The following is a 15,665-nucleotide window of genomic DNA, read 5'->3' on the forward strand; positions in this document are numbered from 1 at the left end:
TGACGTTTGATATAGAGAAAGCTGGCATCCTAAGAACGACAGGCAATTTCTGTCCAGGAAAATCAACGAGTTCCCTCCGGATATCCACGCGTTCCTACGAAGTTAAGGGCATGATAGAAAAGAAAAACTTACTAACTAACATACTTAATGTCAAGCTCAAACCGTTGCGCTGGGTCTAGAAATTCGATTTTTCATGTAATTTTGCCCTGTAACCGTTTATGAATAAAGAATATTCAAAAAATTCCAAGGGAATCCGAGATAGGTACGCAAGTCATCATTTAAGAGGGCTCTGTCCGTCACTCGTTTCATACAATCGTAGTTCCAATTTCATTTGAATATTAAGCAACCAAAGTTCATGAAATTTTGCAGACATATTCTAGAAACTAATATCTATGTCTGTGGTTTTCCAGATTTCTGTTAAAATATTCGGTTTCAAAGTTATGCGGTCTTAAAAAATTTCATACAAATCTTTGATCCCCTATAATTTTAAAACTACATATTTTTAGAAAAATCTAAAACACCACAGACACAGATATTAGTTTCTAGAATATGTTTGCAAAATTTCATGGACTTTAGTTGCTTAATATTCAAATGAAATTGGAACTACGATTATATGAAACGAGTGACGGAGAGAGCCCTGTTAAACATCGGGACAGTGTAGACCGGCACCATAAAAGTATTAGGTAAATAAGATGTAGGTATCTAAAGATGAATAGAAAAAAAAAAAAAATAGGTAAGTATATTCTACTTGAGTTTCAACTATTTGCTACTAATATAAGTTATATTATCCTCTTGATTACTACAACCCCTCTCAAGTCTTGATGTCCATAACGTAAGCGTGGGTAATGAGAGGTATAAAAAGTAACGACAGTCAAACAATCACGCGGTATTACTTTGCAGCAATGCTATTACCGCAAAACCACTTACCTGGATAAGTTTGGTGATTCCCCTTTATCGTCTCCCTAATACGTGTAATGAAATCTACATGACTTTATTCCTCGATGAATTTGTTTACGGGATACCTATTTACATTTTATTTACGTTTCGCTAATCGTTGAATCATAACGTTCAACTGATATAAATAATCGTGTTTCGTGGGATAGATCTTTGCTGAAATTAAATCTATTATGATCTAAGTAATAGATCTTTACTAATACAGACATTCTGAAAAATTCAATCGATAAAATAGCTAGCAATAATGTGTCTACAGTAGATCCTAATCTAATCCAAAGTCCTAATTCCTATTCCTAGTAACAATATAAATATGAAAGTTTGGGTGTTGGTTGTTTCGTACCTACTCCTGTATGCCACAATGACTGAACCGATTTGGGTGAAATGAGGCTTCTTATACCCTGAAATTAAACATAGGCATTATGAATCCCGTGAAATTAAAGAATTCCCGCCAGATTATTCTGAAAAACCTATCGATAAAGACTAATACACTAACATCATCTAGTTTGAAACAATTTAAAACTAGTCTGTTCTAGAAATCACGAATAGGAACTCGTAATACCTAAAGCAGATTTCTAGTTTGCAATTGCACGCTACGAATAATTCGCGTATACATCTTACTATCTAGGCATAGCACACAAATTATGCCCCCACAATCACGTGTTGCCTTGAAGATTACCGTTCCCACCTAAATTGTATCTCTCAGAACAGCTCCACAGTGCAACCGGAAATTAGATCTCGCAAATGTCTGGGGTCGTAAACATTTGCAAGTGTCGAAACACGGATTCTTGCCTTAGAAAAAATCTTTTGTGCCAAACATTTTCTTGCTGAAGTATTTTACCAATGTATTTTATTATCGTCTTGGGGGAGCTGATGAAAAAATGGTATTGTGTCAATTTTCTTACTAAAAACTATGATACTACGTAGTTATGTAGGTATTGCTACGTTTTAAACCTGCAACTGCTTTTTAGAAATACCTAAATAGATATAAATAAGAAGTAGAAAGATTTTTTATTCAAATAAAATTTTACAATGAATATACCATTGGTGCTAAATGCTCTTCCTACTGAGAAGAACCAGCAAGAAACTCTGCTTATTTTACAAAAAAATAAGAAAGTTTTCATATCCTCCCACTCAATATATATATTTTTTTTAACAACAAAGTTAGCGAAAAAGGGAATTCTTCGTAAAGAAATTACGGAACTCCATTTGGGATAACAGTACATATTGAGAACATTTGTGTGTTCAAATCTCTTTCCAAATAAGCTGAGGAAAGGTGTAACAAAATTAGATTTCGCTTTGAGTTTCTGCAAATGTGTATGTAATCTTTGTGGATTTTCTACTCTCATGTAAACAGAAGTAATTTTTTTTCGTTTCTTAATTCTTTCTTTTGTTGAAATAATTGTTATATGTTGTTTTTATTTAAAATAATAACAATATGTTTGTTATTATTTTAAATAAATCTAAAGAAGCAATGCACGAAAACAGATCTCAGCCAGGCTTATAATGGGCAATGTAGGTATATTATATCACCGGCTATCCCGGCTATCTGTATAATTTGGTATTGCATTAAATACCTAGGCATTCTATAGAATACGTCAAACATTCAGGCAATGTATAAAATAAGTAATATCTTTCTAGCTTAAAGGTCTACTTATAATAAATAGGTACGTATACAATGAATCCTGAAAATATTACACTTCTTTTTTGAGCAGTTGTGTAATAAACTTTGAGGTGAAATTATATCCAACCATTCGAAAGCTGTGAGAAATTTTCTAGTAATATTTTAGGTGCACTACAGAATGTCTTTCGTTCTTACTTAAAATACCATTATAGAGTCCACACTCCTCAGTGAACTTGCAGTTCATAAAAAGAAAAGTTGTATAAGTAAGTAGGTCACAGGCTAATTAATAGTGGAAGTACCCAACTGAATAATTATGCTGCCTGAGATCGCTAGCTTCTCAAATTAAATAAAATGCAAGAATTAAATATCTAATGAGGTTAAATTTTTGATAAGTTCGCTTGTTTTAAATATTACTTGATAAAAGATTCCTATCAGCCGAGTAGAGAGTCCTCATAGACGAAATAGGTTCCATCTTGATTCACTTGAATCCTTGGATGAATCCATGCTTGAATCCCAAACTCATTGACTGTTTTTCCATTAATTGACTTAGGACAAATTTTTCAATCCCAAATTAATAATGTAAGGAGTTTTGTTATTTTCACAGTTTTTATGTGGCTTTTGTATTAAATTGAATTTTGGCGATTTAAAAAAAATCAGCCCTTTACAGGTAAATAAAAAAGTACGTTGGTACTGCGAAAAATAAACAACTACGCGGGATATGTATTTTGTGTAACACACACTGGGAATGAAATTCGCGCTGGGAAAAACGGAAGTTTCATACAAATTGGACGAGTCGCGGGACGTGAACGTTAATATTTTGCGCGAAAAAACGAAACTTCGTAGTACTAAAGTACTAGATGGACATAGGCATAGGGGTCGTTATAACATTGGCCATAAGTGTAACTTAAATTGTTATTTACAGAACCAAAGTCTACAGCTCCGCCGCACCAATTAGATATAATGCTGGACTCAAAAACAAGACTTACTATTACTTACAATATTAAGCTGGTTTGGCCACATAATATTAGACCCCCAGATGGGTTCAAATCTAGAGGTGCACTGATACACCAAATATACTGTACATAGTACTGATACACCAATATACTCATACACCAAAATCAGATGGCATTATACAACTGTGAACAAAATCAAAATTCAAAAAAATCATATCATGAAAAAATTTATAGAGATATAGAAGTTGCCCGCGATTTTGTCCGCGTGGATTTAGATTTCTAAAAATCCCGTGGGAACTGTTTGATTTTCAAAGATAAAAAGTAGTATATCCGTCTCCAGGATGAACTCTGTACAAGTAAGTAGATGATGCCTGCAACTTCGTCCATGTGGGTTTAGGTTTTTAAAATCTCGTGCGAACTCTTTCATTTTCCGGGACCAAAAGTAGCTTTTGTTGTTCCCCGGGATACAAGCTATTTCTGTACCTTTCGTCAAACCAGATAGGCTGTGAAAAGCTAGCAGACAGACACACTTTCGCATTTATAATAATTATTAAATGTGGATAATATCATAATGAGTAGCTAACACCCAGGATTTATATTCAAAACTAATTAACATAGGTATAGTAATTTGAGTATACCATATGATGCCATAGATTAACATCACTTTAATCTATGTTGAGATCATTACTATTTTATGCATACTCATAGCAGGCCTGCCTCTATAAAATGGGATACGCTATCTTATCTCCGTGAATGTACGTAGGCTTACACCAGTTCTGTTAATGTGTTTTCATGTTTTACGAGTACTATCCTTTCCCATGATGGTATTAACATTCTGTTTGGCTGTTGTGTTATGTTAATATGAGACTAAAATTATCTGTCCGCCATATCTTCGACTAGCTGATACCCGCGACTTCGTTCGCGTGGATGTAGGGTTTTTAAAATTCCCGTGGGAACTCTTTGATTTTCCGGGATAAAAAGTAGCCTATGTGCTAATCCAGGGTATAATCTATTGCCATTCTAAATTTCAGCCCAATCCGTCCAGTAGTTTTTGCGTGAAGGAGTAACAAACACACACACACACACACACACACACACACACACACACACACACACACACACACACACACACACACACACACACATACAAACTTTCTCCTTTATAATATTAGTGTGATATAGTGTCTACAGTCCATTAGGTGTAAATCTATCGCTAATTAATTTCGAAACGATTTTTGAATGTTGATTTCGGCCTTCATTTTTTTATCTCAATAGTATTGTTATCCTCCTTGTAAAAATATGATAACTACTATAATAAATACATGTGTATTGTGTACACATTGGTACACTACATATACTCGGCATGATTAACATGGAATTTATTGTAATAAATTCACCTTCGTTTACTACCTATATATATATATATATATGTAGCTAAAACTCTTAATTTTATTGCATAGTGCAAGAGTCAATACAGTGAAAAGCAATTATCGTATTTTTTAATACAGAAGCAAGTGATATTGTGAAAAAAGTCTCAGCGGTAGAATAAAAAGTATCCCAACAGAAATTCCCAAAGTAAACACTGAGGCAATTTTCCGAGTCGCCTCCATGTTCGAAGGAAATAATGAGATCTTTTCCTTGTCACGATGTGATTGAAATACTGTCACACAAGCTTAGAGCGGGGATTGAAATAGTTATCGGCCAAAGAGACGCAATATTTTAGCCTTTTCTTCATAATATATTATTGCTTATAATCTATACATATAAAAGGAAAAGCTGACTGACTGACTGCTTGTCTGACTGACTGAATTTTATTTAAGTTATTCGTAAAGAGAAAAACAGTATCCAGTATAATTATCTCCAGAAAGCTAGTTAAGCTAACAAGTTTTGAGAGTTTCAGTGGCGCGGTCAGCGTTACCAAGCGAAAATTTCCCTAATTGAATGTTATCCGAATACTACAAGTTGGGTGACGAATAAATTGGGCTCTAAAGTGGGGTTAAACTATTTTATTAATTGAATCATGAATAAGAAGGAAATTTGGTTTGGACTAACTAATATTAAAATAGATTAGTCACCAAAAATCGTAACCCTATCTTGTTTACTAAATTATTTTAGGTCTAAAAATTCCTAATAGGCAAAGCTCATACATTCGTATTTAATAAAAATTAAATTAAAAATTTAAAAAACCCCCGACACATAAACCTCTAAAAAGTAAAAAATAATAGGTAAGTATGTATGGGCCCTTTAAGAATAGTATAAATAGTAAAGTTTTTATCCAAGCGCTCGTTGCGCCAGGGGACCGCTACCTATCATAAACTATGAAAGTCATCTGTTGTAGAAAGAATAGTCTTTAGCGGTCCCCCGACGCAACGAACGCTTGGATAAAAACTTTACTATTTATACTATTCTTAAAGGGCCCATACATACTTACCTATTATTTTTTACTTTTTAGAGGTTTATGTGTCGGGGGTTTTTTAAATTTTTAATTTAATTTTTATTTCACGCTTTTTAAACTTTTATTCATAAATTACCGTTTATTTGTGCCATTCTAAAACCCAATTTCTATAATAATATAAATCCAATAAGGCAGCTAATATCTCTTCAAAAGTAACATCAATGTTATGTTAATTATACGTTCCATGAAATATTTTTGACCGAACATCACTAAATCAAGAATTATTTGAATGACTCACATAGTTTAACATGACCAAAACGAAATATCTGTTTCTAACATGTCGTTGCTTTAAAAATGTACGCATTTTACGTAGTCGTATAATAGTTCGCTTTTCAAGATACCTACGATTAAATTGAAATCGACTTTCACCCGATGAAATAAGGAATAAAGTGGCTTGTATTTCATTTTGTTTGTTATTGCATGTCAAATTTTTATTTGACATAACTTTCAAATACCGGTCAAGTGCGAGTCTGCCTCACACAGGAAGAGTTCCGTACAAGTTTTTTTTTATGTAATGACAATTCAGTTGTCGGATTTTTCTGTTTACTTGGGCCACAGGAGTAGAGTGCTTGGGCTATAAGATATTGCTACCTGCCTTTCATGATTCTACGTAAACGGGAAGTACCCAATTTATAAGTTTTGATTCTCTTGAAAGATGACACACAGACAGACAACGAAGTGGTGAAGGAAAACATCGTCAGGAAACCTGCATGCTTAAGAGTTGGCCATAATGCTCCCTCAAAGGTGCGTGAGGTGTGCCAATACGTGCTTGGCCAGTGTGGTAGCTTCTCATTCTGAGAGGAGACTTGTGCTCAGTAGTGAGCCGGCGATGGGTTGATCCTGATGATGATGAATTTTAAACGTATTTTGTCAAAGTAAATAAGCTGAGTTCAAGCAGATAAAATATAAAGAAGGTGCGCCTAATGCATCATCCAAACCTGCGCGACAAAGCGACTACGATGCGGGAACCTCAGCCGCGCGGAGGGTCATCGCCTCCTACGATATTTAATGGTGACATGCACACCTACGCGACTACAACAGTCGAGGCTACAACATTTTTTTTTCTACAGATACCTACTGAACCCTAAAAATAGTTTGACTATGGTTTGGGTTTGGGTTGATTATTCGTGGCCTTTGGTTGACTGTTGGATATTATAATTGAATTGATGTTTTCTCGTTTAACTGTGATTATAATATTTTATAAATTAGAAACTCCGCGCCTACGATCCAAAGTATCGGAGTTTTCCAAAACATTATTTTCAAATAAATAATTATGTATCTAAGCAACGTCCATCTTGACAGCTTGACATTTGCCAATTGACATAATATTATGAACCTCTGTTACAATAGTGAAAGATCCCAGGGCCACCAGCCGTCACGTATTTTCTGACGAACGAAATGTGGACGATTGAGTAGTGTTACTATGTACTAAGAACGCATGCCTACAGACCTGCTAGCTTGCTTAGACGGCCAATTTTCAGGTATCAGGTAATCGAGGTACATAAAAACATTACTTACCTCACGTAAATTCTCCAATTTTTTTAATTTTTAGCAGATTTTTTTTTAATATTAATAATTAATTGACATAAGTAAACTATAAGAGAGTGAGAGAGAAGTCAATATATCCTAATACATGTCTTACTCAGTCTCATGCGCGTAGATAATGATGCCCTCGCGCTCAAACCCACAGAGGCATTAAAATTGAATTTAAGGGATGATTGGCCCTCTGGATGGGTCTGTCTTCTTGTAAAAGGTTTTAAAATAGTTGTCTGGTGGACATATCTTGGATCTGACTCGCGCATTTGATCTTGTTAATTATAATATATTATGGAGAAAAATGCGCGACTCAAATGTACATAGCAGTATTGTCGGGCTGATGAGATACTGGTATGAGAACCAAACGAACATTGTGCGTTGGGGCGACACAGCCTCTAGTGAGTTTAGACTAGAGTGTGGTGTACGTCAGGGCGGTTTAACCTCTCCGGACCTGTTCAATCTATACGTTGATGACCTGATTGAGGAGCTAAGTGGTACTGGCATCGGTTGTCATATTGACGGAGTTTGTTTTAACAACTTAAGTTACGCCGATGACATGGTGCTGCTTAGCCCCTCAATAAACGGTCTCCGTAAATTAGTATCGATCTGCGAAGGTTACGCCTTGAGACATGGATTAAAATACAATGTACGCAAATCAGAAATGTTGATTTTTAGAGCTGGTAAAGGCCCGGAGAGGATACCACCAGTTTTGTTAGATGGAACACCAGTTCAGGTGGTGCAACAGTTCAGGTATCTCGGACACATGTTAACGGGATCCCTGAGCGACGATTTTGATATAGAACGAGAGCGAAGGTCACTGGCAATACGGTGCAACATGCTCGCTCGCCGATTTGCTCGGTGCTCTGAGGATGTTAAAGTTACATTGTTTAAAGCTTATTGTATGAGTTTTTATACTTCACAACTATGGATCAATTACACCAAAAGATCTTTTAACATCCTCAGGGTACAGTATAATGATGCCCTTCGCATTTTATTAAAAATGCCAAGGTATTGTAGTGCGTCGGGCATGTTCGCTGACGCTGGAGTCCCGGACTACTACGCCATTATACGAAATAGAATTGCGGGTTTCTGGGAAACAGTCCGCAATTCTAAAAATAAGATGCTTAAAGTCGTCGCTCAGGCGTCCCCTGACAATGTGTTCTATAAACACTGGCTACGGGTACACCAGATCCCTAACGTAAAATGACTAACTATTTCATTTTAAACTATTTTAATTTTTATATTATATTTTGTATTTTTTACTGTTTATATGGGTCCCTAACCTGCAATAAAACGATTTTATTTTATTTTATTTATTTTATATATAAAAATGGAGCATCAGAATTTACGTGCAGTTAAGTAATTACTTATTTTGGGAGCTTTAAAGCATCTGCAAAGCAATACGGCCGACGCGGGAAGTGTCTGGGAGTATTGGCGACATATTTTTAAGGATATTGCCTAAAATATACGTAAAAATCAGTTTGGAGAATTTACGTGAGGTAAGTAATGGTTTTATGTACCTTGATTATCAGATACCTGAAAATTGGCCGTCTAAGCAAGCTAGCACGTAGGCTAGGCATGCTTTCTTAATACTTACTAACACTACTCAATCGTACATATTTCCTGTGTCAGAAAATACGTAACCTCTGGTGGTCCTGGGATAAAAGTAATAAGAAAACCAGAAAAGAGCTGATAACTTCCAAACGGCTGAACCAATTTTTTTGGATTATAGCTAAGAACACTCTCGATCAAGCCACCTTTCAAACAAAAAAAACTAAATTAAAATCGGTTCATTCGTTTAGGCGCTACGAGGCCACAGACAGATACACAGATACACAGATACACAGATACACAGATACACAGATACACAGATACACAGATACACAGATACACAGATACACAGATACACACGTCAAACTTATAACACCCCTCTTTTTGGGTCGGGGGTTAAAAAAATTATATAAATTGGCGCGCGTCATTAGTGTGTGACACGCATGCGCTTAGTGGTGCTGATTGCATAAAAACTGGCGCGGTGTTTACGCACCTTTGCATAAAACGACACCTAAAAGCATGCTTCAAAATATGGTTGAGTCTTTACCAATCTGTAGAAGTCATTGCCAATAACATTATAACTGGATCGTTGTCGTCATTTTCCCAATTCGATAGATGTATACAGTTGGACATACTAGTTTTGATAAAAAATCACAGTCCACCATGTTATGTCAGCCACACAAGATAGTGGAGTGCAAGGTTGGAAAAACGGTATAAAAGACAAAACATTTTTGTTTAGAACAGGATTAGAACCATGATTAAAATAGTTTTTGTTTAAAAATTGATACATGTTTAAAACAGTCGATTTAAACATTTGTTGAAAATAATGCCGACCCTGGTTAGAGTGTGGATTTTTATTTCTATCTTTTTCAGTCTATTTTATATTACACTAGCTGATGCCCGCGACTTCGTTCGCGTGGATGTAGGTTTTTTAAAAATCCCGTGGGAACTCTTTGATTTTCCGGGATAAAAAGTAGCCTATGTGCTAATCCAGGGTATAATCTATCTCCATTCTAAATTTCAGCCCAATCCGTCCAGTAGTTTTAGCGTGAAGGAGTAACAAACACACACACACACACACACACACACACACACACACACACACACACACACACACACACACACACGCACACACACACACACACACACACACACACACACACATACAAACTTTCGCCTTTATAATATTAGTGTGATGTGATTGTATGAAATGTGAATTTAGTACTTTTATGGAATACATTTTTATTTTTTGTTAAATATACAGCTGTCTCTTGGTGTATAATAAATTCTACCTCAGCTTTTACTGATGTTGATTTAGTGCACTCGTCTATAATTTTCTAAATGGATGCATTTACATAAAGTTTCATGACGGATTTCTGCAGCGATTTGAAACACAATGCAATCGAGACTGCATCTGTTCGTAGGTACACTATGTTGTTGTGTCTTGGCAATCTTTCTACGGCTTTTCTGAATTTGTATTATACCATGTTTCTTTTGGAAAAAATCCAAGTAGATATGCATTTATACCTACTTGAAATTCAACGAGATAAGTAAAACAATAAATTGTATGGAGCAATTTTTTGTTTTGGAAATGGACTTCTCTCCATAGATAAAAACCGGACAAGTGCGAGTTGAACTCGCTTGGAGATGGTTTCGTACGATGAATGTGTAAATTCGTACGATAATAATAAGAGATTTGTCATGTTATTTTGACACTATAAACATTTTATAAGGTTTCCTTTAATCTAAAAAAACAAAAGAACTCTTCTTCCACATACCTATATCATTCTGAATTTTTTTCCAAATGTTAAGCTCAGTAGTTGCGGAGATAAGGGGAAGGGTGAGGGAAATGGTCAACTTTCTATGAAAAAAAATAGTTAATCGAGGTCTAGTAGATTCGGAGAAAATCTATTACGACAGACGGACAGACAGACATGGTCATGACACACAAATGATCCTATAAAGGTTCCGTTTTTTTTCATTCCAACTTACGGAACTCTAAAAACAGAGTACATTGTTTTCTACGTGGGAAACGGGGGCGAGTCAGCTTGTCTTTACAAAACATTTTATTAACGAGAGTTCGTTTACAAGCATGAACAATAAAAGCTTTATAAAGCTTGAGTTCATGTAAAATTTCCATGAATAAATTACTCACTTTAACTATCTTAACATTGAAGAAGAAGATTGCGGGAAGCTTATTTTCATTATTATTAAAATTAAAATATATAAAAAGTGTTCTGTTTTAAATAAAAAATGACAGTTTAATTAAGACCAAACATATCGTTCACTCTGCTAACGATCGGCTAGTATACAGATATGAATAATTTTTTTTCTATCCAAACCTGCGAGCTGAGCAACTCATGAGTCGCACAGTTTGCAGGTGTAGATATACTCGTATGTGGATTAATTTGAAGAAGTTGGAGGGGCAAGGGGAATGTTAGTCATGATTAAAATGACTAATATTCTTTTCAAAAAAAAAAAAAAAAAGACACCCTCCTATAGAAAATACTTGCATAATGAACCCTGTGTATAGTTTTCATGACGCGGTGGGTGTGTTTCAGCTTTAAAATGTCTCAAAGCTTTGCAAAGTTGACTTGGATTAACTAGCGGAACCTGGAATTAAATTTCGCGTGACCTACATTGAATAGTTGCTTAAGTCAATTTAGTGAAAACTAAACTAATAAGTAATTCGCCGCTGCATCAGCATCAGAACTGAGATAGTAAGGTTGAATCAACGAATAAAAATATGTTAGTTTAAAGGTACCAAATCGCATAAAAAAAGACGGCCCGCAATATCCTAAACAGAGTAGGTACGGTACACATTAGCCCAAACCTATCGGTGTACGTGTACTTACGATATTTTACTTGGCATACATTTTTCGCCAAGTAAAAGTACTCTAATAATGCATTATATTTATCGCTATTTATTTTCAGTCTATCATCCCGTGTAAGATAAAATCTGCTTGGAAAAGTTTAAGCCGTGCAATTTTACGCACTACCCAAACATAAGTTAGGCAATTTTAACTTTTTGGGATAATGTGATTGATATGAGTGAACATTGGGAAGATTTGCATATTCTAAGTTTTGAAACAAAAAGGTGCATGAAAGGGATTTATTTACTGAAATATTTTATCGCGTACCTACTTACTTAAAAAAGAATAGAAAAGAAAATGCTATTTAAAGAGAAAGGTGACCTAGTTATCACTAAAATAAAGGATCATATAACTTATAATAGACATGGGCATTATTGCAATTTTTTAAATTATTTTCATCTGTTGATTTTTTTTTCACAGTGATTAATCAGTATCTTATTCATATACAAAGCAATATTGATACTCAATATGGCTTCCAAGGTCGAATAAAATAATAACAGTGATTTTTTTAATTTAAATAGCTAGCAAACGAGGAGGTGGGTCACCCAATGTTAAGTGATTACTGCCGCCTACGAACATTAAGGAGCACCAGAGGAACCGCCAATGCATTACCAGGTCTTCAGGAATTTGTTGATCAGTACCTACCTTGAATAACCACATGTTGAAATCTAGTAGGAGTAGTGGTTATACCTACTACTTCGATGCCTCGTTATTGCGTTCGATGGTAACATTAAATTCCTAGAGCTTTAAGTCCTTTTATAGCCCTGAAATACGACCTATTTCAAGTAGCGATGCAGTAGGTTGTTAGCACTCAATGGCGTCGTTGTTTTTATTGGGTTTCTACGCACGTTAGGATAAAATCACCATTAAGCTAATAAAGTTTCTGAAACTAGTTTACTTATACAAGAAAGGGAAAACTGAACTAGGTCAGTTATGATAAGCATCCTAAGCAATAAAACCTCTAATAAAAACTTAATAGTGTTTCGTTGATAAGTTATAGCTGTATAAAATTCGCGTGTTTAGGAATAGTTTTATAATGGAGTCGAAAGGTGACTTACCATAAGTTATCACGAAAAGTTATTATACCTTACTTTTCTTTAGTTTTAGAAATAAACAATCTGTCGTATAGATAAAAAGAAAGCACTTTTTCAAAGATTTTTGTCTCATAATGCTTGATCACAATTTTTTATATTCGGTCTGAAAAGTACTAAGGCAGAAATGACAGAAATGATGTTTTTGGTGTTCCGTATCTCGAAAGGTAAAAGGAACCCTTACAGGATCACTTCGTTGTCTATCTGTCTGTCTGTCCGTCTGCCGTGTCTGTCAAGAGAACCTATAGAGTACTTCCCGTTGACCTAGAATCATGAAATTTGGCAGGTAGGTAGGTCTTAAGAAACAAAAAAAAATAGAAAAAAAATTGTGGTCTGTCAGTCTGAGGCTTCTCACTCTGAGAGGAAAACCGTGCTTTGAAGTGAGCCGGCGAAGAGTTGATCATGATGATGATGGTAATGAAAGTAGCTATATTATTATTAAGTAATAATTACATAATCACAACATACGTGACTCCCCTACCCCGTGTTTCCCGTATTATTGGCCTGAGTGAACACATCATGTTCCTGTTATTACTCCATCTACGAGTTAACTGCTAATGTTATATAGTATGATAATATTATATAATAATACAGAATAGTACAATAAGATTAGTGGTAGCTTGTTTCGGCATACTTACAATGCCTCTTTGTGTGCACTAGTTGGCCACTTATGATGTACTTGGATGCTACCATGTCAGACACCTCCCCGCAAGTTCTAACAACAACTGTACTAAACTCCCAACTCTATCCAATGAACGGTACAGGAAAACAAGCAACAAACAGACGGACAGCAGAGCGTTTTACCATTTGAGTACGAAACCCTAAAAATCGAACAAGTGCGAGTTGGGCTCGCGCACGAAGCGATAATACTTTTTAATTTTCGTAGCAACCATCATAGACCTATGAATACTCCATTTTGAAATTTTTATTATGTGTTGTGAAACACACATTCTGTACTGTAAGTCTCTACATTAGTAAAACCATATTAACGGTTCACGAGATACAGCCCGCTGACAGACAGACGGACGGACGAACGGACGGATGGACAGATGGACGGACGGACAGCGGAGGCTTAGCAGGTAACAGGGTCCCGTTGACACCATTCGGGCACGCCGCACGGACCCCTCAAAATTAACACCGATGTTCATATTTTAGTATAGGTATAGGTAGGTATATGGTGAACATTGCGCCGGTAATGCTCACGTATGAAATTTATAGGAACAGCCCGACTAGTTTCAAACCCTTCCGGGGCTCTTGATCATGAGCTCGTTACGTGAGGGTGTAGCGACGTGAACTTGCGATAAATGTACGTGAACATATTATACGTTCTGTCGTTCGATTGCTAAAGAGCGACAAACCCCAAAAATAAGTTTTTGAATTATCGCCAAAAATATGGGAAAGAAAAACTGATGTTTTTAAAATATTTTATTTGATTGTCCAAAAAGATTGTTGTAACGTTTTCACGTACGTTTATTTTTTGTTATTATTTTTACAAGTATTTTATACTTTTAGTTATTTAAGAATTATTTTATACTTTTAGTTCGTCTTAAAAAGGTGGTAAGCGTTTAAAAAAGATTGTTAATTCGTTTTTTTTATTATATCTTGTTTACGTAGGAACTAACTAAAAACTAATTTAAAACCTTTGTTCTAGGTACCTGTTGTATCATACTTATTTATTAAACAACAGTTTTGAAAAGTAGTGGTTCGTTTGTCAGTCTGTCTATCTGTGTGTCACGGTCATATTTTTCCTGTTTGTCTATTTGTTCGGGCAAATCTTTGAAAATTCTGAATTTATTTTGACGGGACTTTAAAGAACTATGCAAGAAGTGATCTGGGCTACTTTTAGTCCAAGAAATACAACTTTTGTGGGATTTCGTTCAAACAATAAAGGCACACAGGCCCACTGAAGCCATAAAAAATAACAAGCAATCAAGTATTTTAATGAACCCCATATCACTTTAATGATATCCAAAGAAAACCAAATGAAAAATAATTTACTGTTGCGTGAGAAAAAGTGATGTAGTTTTCCTTGTTTTGAATAACAAAGCGCTGGAAAATTATGCCCAGTCTTTGAGTAAATTGTTAAGAATTACCTTAGCATAGCTTACTAACTATTATTTGCGCTTTGAGGTTTTTCTCATTTAAGGTAATATTCTTCTCTTTGAATATTTTAATCTAAAGGCCGGACCGCATTACAGCGGGGCGTTGCAGCGCAGCACAAAGCGTCAAAATATTATTTATAAATTATTATAATATAAGCGCCACGCCACTGTAATGTTAGAATGATATTATCGTATCTCCTAAACTAATGAACCGATTTTAATTTAGTTTTTTTTTTGTTTGAAAGGTGGCTTAATCGAGAGTATTTTTAGCTATAATCCAAGAAAATCGGTTCAGCCGTTAGAAAGTTATCAGATTTTTTCTAGTTACTGTAATCTTCACTGGTCGGGGGTGTTATCAATTTTTAATTTACGCTTGTCTATAATTTATTGCTCAAAGATGTAAACACAATCAATGTAACAACGTAGCAACAACTAGATACCGGAAGCCCTGCAAATACCGCGAGAAAACTTTATCAAACTGATTGTACTTGAGTTGCATTCAAGCTCAGCTATCCAACACTGTATTCAG

At 35.3% G+C, this 15,665-nt stretch overlaps 1 protein-coding gene across 1 annotated transcript in view; it reads left to right on the forward strand.

The window, feature by feature from the left end:
- Positions 1 to 15,665, forward strand: part of LOC123870079 (alkaline phosphatase-like) — a 105,600-nt gene that overhangs the window by 43,686 nt on the left and 46,249 nt on the right. The gene's annotated exons all lie outside the window — the stretch shown is intronic.

Source organism: Maniola jurtina, chromosome 12, assembly GCF_905333055.1.
Source record: "Maniola jurtina chromosome 12, ilManJurt1.1, whole genome shotgun sequence".
Classification (NCBI taxonomy): Eukaryota; Metazoa; Arthropoda; class Insecta; order Lepidoptera; family Nymphalidae; genus Maniola; species Maniola jurtina.